The following is a 6,035-nucleotide window of genomic DNA, read 5'->3' as shown; positions in this document are numbered from 1 at the left end:
AGATCTGTTGTCTGTGAGATGGCTCAGCCACAAGACACTACTGTACTTCTCCCCATGAGCAAGCAAGCTGAGACTTCAGGTTCATGCCCTTCGGACTACGCATGCCATTGATCTAGTTAGGTCTTAATCTATGCGATGATTAGGGGTCACAGGAGGCTGTTGATGCATGCAGCATAAAATAAAAGAGGCTGTATAAGGGCACTATATGCAGTCATAAATGTAATAGGCACAATTACAAATAAATCATAATTAATAATGACCTAATATAAAGGTGTGATACATTAAAAAGGATGACACAGCAGAGCAGCTGAAAGCACTGCCACCTCACAGGCCCAGTCTCAGGGTTCAATCCTGAGCGCAGGAGGTTAGTTCCCAAAAGGGTTTTCTTTGGATTAGTATTAGTGTATACTGTATTACTATTATTCGTAATATTAGTATACATTATTATTAAAATTAGTATTACAATTTTTATAATGATTAATAATATTAGTATTGCTAATCTATTTGTTCTGAAATCATATCTCTCACTCACTCATTTTCTAACGCTTATCCAAACTACCTCGGGTCACGGGGAGCCTGTGCCTATCTCAGGCATCATCGGGCATCAAGGCAGGATACACCCTGGACGGAGTGCCAAAACATCGCAGGGCACACACACACTCTCATTCACTCACACACTACGGACAATTTTCCAGAGATGCCAATCAACCTAACATGCATGTCTTTGGACCGGGGGAGGAAACCGGAGCACCCGGAGGAAACCCCCGAGGCACGGGGATAACATGCAAACTCCACACACACAAGGTGGAGGTGGGAATCAAACCCCCAACCCTGGAGGTGTGAGGCGAACGTGCTAACCACTAAGCCACCGTGCACCCCTGAAATCATATCATGAAACAAATAAGGCATATTAGACATACTATAATACAGGACTGGGATATTTTGTCTTCCTTAACCAACTACAACATATGCAGTGTTGACCCTCTTGACACTTTAGACAAATTAAGCATAAAAAAGGCCATTAAATCAGTGATTTATTCACAGTGGGGAAAGACCGCTTTACATTAGCATCCTAATGACTCCTTTCTTTCCATTGAGGACCACTTCCACAATAACACCCTTATCTTATTGTAATTACAGCTCTTATTGCTAAACCTCCAGAGGATGTTGCACGCATCTAACCTTTAGTCGACAAGAACAGCCTACATTTGGCATATGATGCATTCTGTTTTGATCTTTTTTTTTTCGAGACTTTCAAGTACTTTTGCACGGTTACCTTTGACCTGGTAACAAGTGACTTGCTGCTCAAGCTCTGTGCATTTCCCCTCTGCTTGTTAAGCCTATTGTGATTCAGGATTAGGCCACAAAAGTAGGAGACAGAGGTGAGGAAAAGAGCATTAAAATAGACTCTGGGCAATTAGTGGCTGAAAGCATGGAGTAACACAAAACCTTTTACAACCTTTGGGGATTTTAATAAGTATGGCCATCTTTCTTTTCTTCTAAAACAGCAAAATGATTTAATTAGTGACACCTTTTTGGTCTTTGTACTTTACTGTATGGAGAGGCACTTGACGTGGACCATAAATATTGCATATTAATTGCTTTTTCCATGTCAGAGTTGCTGTGTATATGAAACCTTTTTTAGGGAACACTACAACTGAAGCAGGAATCCACCCTGGATGTGACGGCAGTACATCACAGGACACATTTCTGTTTTAAAGATATATTAGACCATACTGTATCTAATCCTAAATTCAGCAGACTGTTTAAAAACAAAAGTACCTGATTTCAGTTGAAAAGATAAATGGCTTTCTGGAAACACAGCATAACTGGTTAAATGTTTAGAATTAGAAAGGCTAATAATTTTTGACATCTAGATCATCAACAGATTTGGTGATAGCTTGTAATTTGCGAGGTGGTTTGACCATTTTTTATGTTTGCACTTTGCCATGTTGCTGACACTAGTTAGACCCAAGAGAGGGGTAGCATAAGGAAATTTTAGGATTTTGACCAAAGTGTCAATGAAGTGCCATAAATTGGGCCACCAGGGACAATTCCAAGGGTAGACAAGGATATTGCCTGAGTCAGGGGACCTAAATTCCCAGTGGTGCCCTTGAGTGATTTATGAACATTGTAAAAAAACAGATCTGTAAGACATCTGGTGGGCCAATCCTCAAGATTTAGCTCTTCTGTATCAAGTATTTTCAGGATAGTAACATTACATGTAGTTTGTATCAGCCTTGAAAATGTAACTTTTTGGCACAAGCCCCACAACAATTTTACACAAGTGCTTCAAAATTTCTACATCTCATACATTTTAATTCACTGTAAATAGCGTTGTTAAAATTGCCTAAAAATGCAGCTTGATATAAAATATACATCTTACGAGAGAGGATAAGATTTGACCATATCAAAGGTTAAATATTAGATAGCTTTTTTCACACCATTTTTATTAGCCAACGGTTACGTATAAGCCTAAGTGAATGATCAAATGTTTATTTGTCTGAAGACTAGGCACATTTACTGAAGACTAGGCATATAATAAAACAATAAATCGATACCGGAATAATATAATGATGGATTATAAATTAAACGCTACAAAAGATCAGCAACACCAGAGCATTCAAAATTACACAACACACACCCTCTTTAAATGTAAGCAAAACGTACACACTAAGCAACCCTGAAACTTATCACTCATTTTGTTGTCAGGAACATATATTTTGTAATGAAGTTTGTTGGATTGAATGAAAATAAAAATAAAAAAATAAAATAAAATAAAATGAATGCAAAATACAACTATTTTCACTAGTGGGCTCAAACACTTGGACCCTCCAGTATGTATGCAAGTGTGTGGGTATGTACAGTATGTATAATATGTACAGTATATACAGTGTGCGAGTACGTACAGTATGTACAGTATGTATAGTATGTACAATATATACAGTGTGTACAGTGTGCGGGTATGTACAGTATATACAGTGTGTGAGTACGTACAGTATGTATAGTATGTACAGTATATACAGTGTGTGAGTACGTACAGTATGTATAGTATGTACAGTATATACAGTGTGTGAGTACGTACAGTATGTATAGTATGTACAGTATATACAGTGTGTGAGTACGTACAGTATGTATAGTATGTACAGTATATACAGTGTATACAGTGTACGGGTATGTACAGTATGTATAGTATGTACAGTATATACAGTGTGTGAGTACGTACAGTATGTATAGTATGTACAGTATATACAGTGTATACAGTGTACGGGTATGTACAGTATGTATAGTATGTACAGTATATACAGTGTGCGAGTACGTACAGTATGTATAGTATGTACAGTATATACAGTATGTACAGTATGTATAGTATGTACAGTATATACAGTGTGTGCAGTGTGCAGGTATGTACAGTATATACAGTGTACGAGTACGTACAGTATGTATAGTATGTACAGTATATACAGTGTGCGAGTACATACAGTATGTATAGTATGTACAGTATATACAGTATGTACAGTCTGCAGGGACATACAGTATTTACAGTATGTATAGTATGTACAGTATATGCAGTGTGTGAGTACATACAGTATGTATAGTATGTACAGTACAGTATATGCAGTGTGTGAGTAAGTACAGTATGTATAGTATGTACAGTATATACAGTATGTACAGTCTGCAGGGACATACAGTATGTATAGTATGTACAGTATATACAGTGTGCAAGTACATACAGTATGTATAGTATGTACAGTATATGCAGTGTGCGAGTACGTACAGTATGTATAGTATATACAGTATGTACAGTCTGCAGGGACATACAGTATGTACAGTATGTATAGTATGTACAGTTTATACAGTGTGCAAGTACGTACAGTATGTATAGTATATACAGTATATGCAGTGTGCGAGTACGTACAGTATGTATAGTATGTATAGTATATACAGTATGTACAGTCTGCAGGAACATACAGTATTTACAGTATGTATAGTATGTACAGTATATACAGTGTGCAAGTACGTACAGTATGTATAGTATGTACAGTACAGTATATGCAGTGTGTGAGTACGTACAGTATGTATAGTATGTATAGTATATACAGTATGTACAGTCTGCAGGGACATACAGTATTTACAGTATGTATAGTATGTACAGTATATGCAGTGTGCGAGTACGTACAGTATGTATAGTATGTACAGTATATACAGTCTGCAGGGACATACAGTATGTACAGTATATAAGCACAATTCTATATATTTATTCATCATTGTTCATCAGCAGCAAATGTTAGTTCTAGGTGACCCATGTGGACAAAAATAGGAAACAACTTTCGAACATATTGCAAATGAAGGAGCACAAAATAAAAAAGTATATATACACATATAAACACACTGGCCACTTTATTAGGTAAACCTGTTAATTCATGTCATTATTTTATCCAACAATCACAGTAGCCCAATGTGTAACATCTGGAAAATAGATTATAAGCTTCAGTTAATGTTCATTCATAACATTCATTTAATCAAACATCAGAATGTGGAAAATGTGATCCTAATGACTCATGGTGTCTTTGTTGGTACCAGATGGGTAGGTTTGAGTATTTCAGAAACAGGCTGATTTCATGGGATTTTCACACATTACAGTCTCTGGACTGTACAAAACACTTGGCCAGTGAGTTTCTGTCCATTACATCAGCACTGTTAAGACACCTGTTTGTTCCCCTGTGCACACACATATATAATCACCCCCATATTTCAGAGTCGGCGTTTCAGTTAATGGCTAACGTGTCTTCAACCTCTTTGAAAAGAACCACATATGGATGTGAAGGTCAGGTGTCATCATATAGTGTATAGCCGTGGCCAATGGTTTTGCGAATGACACAAATATCAATTTTCACAAAGTCTGCCGCTTCAGTGTTTTTAGATGGAACAACTGTCTTTGTGTCACATGTTCCTATGGTATACTGAAGTATAATTACAAGAATTTATAAGTGGCTTTTATTGACAATTACAATAAGTTTATGCAAAGAGTCAGTATTTGCAGTGTTCACCCTTCTTTTTCAAGACCTATACAATTCACCATGGCATGCTGTCAATCAACGTCTGGGCCACATCCAGATTAATGGCTGTCCATTCTTGCATAATCAGTGCTTGGAGTTTGTCAGAATTTGTGGGATTGACCACAAGTTCTCAAGGGGAGTAAGTTATGCCGAGTTTCCTGGTTATGGACACAAAATTCTAAAGTTTTGTTCCCCGAGCCACTTAGTTATCACTTTTGCCTTAGGGCAAGGTGCTCCATCATGCTGGAAAAGGCATTGTTCATCACCTGCCTGCTGCCATTCTTGGGCAAGCTCTGGGATATTCATGCCCTGATCCCGCAGCTGAATAGACTTTAGGAGACGGTCCTGGTCCTGGAGCCTTGAACAATTGAACCTCTCTCCTTGAAGTTCTTGATGATCCGATAAACGGTTGATTTAGGTGCAATCTTACTAGCAGCAATATCCTTGCATGTGAATTTTTTTGTAAAACAATGATGATTGCAGGTGTTTCCTTGCAGGTAACCATGATTAACAGAGGAAAAACAATGATTTTAAGCACCACCCAACCTTTAAACCTTTCAGTCGGTTATTCTAACTTAATCAGCATGACAGAGTGATCTCCAGCCTTGTCTTCATCAACCCGCTCACCTGTGTTAATGAGAGAATTACTGATATGATGTCAGCTGGTCCTAATATGTTAAGGCTGAAATGCAGTGGAAAGGTTTTTTTTTTGGGATTAAGTTCAATTTCATTACAAAAACGGACTTTGCAATTCATCTAATCACTCTTCATAACGTGCAAAGTAATACAAAAAGATATCTTTTCCCATCATAGAGACACAGAAAAGTGTCTTTCCCCTTTACCAGTCAATTTAAGGTTACACAGTTTCCTGCTGTGCACTTCTCGGTCTGTCACTATATTTTCTGTCCTCTTTTTCTTTCCTAATGACTAAGCAATTACTCTGAGAGTATAAATGTTTAATAGAACGATATTTTT

This window comes from Tachysurus vachellii, chromosome 10 (genome assembly GCF_030014155.1).
Source record: "Tachysurus vachellii isolate PV-2020 chromosome 10, HZAU_Pvac_v1, whole genome shotgun sequence".
Taxonomy (NCBI): Eukaryota; Metazoa; Chordata; class Actinopteri; order Siluriformes; family Bagridae; genus Tachysurus; species Tachysurus vachellii.
Note: the sequence above shows the minus strand (reverse complement) of the source record.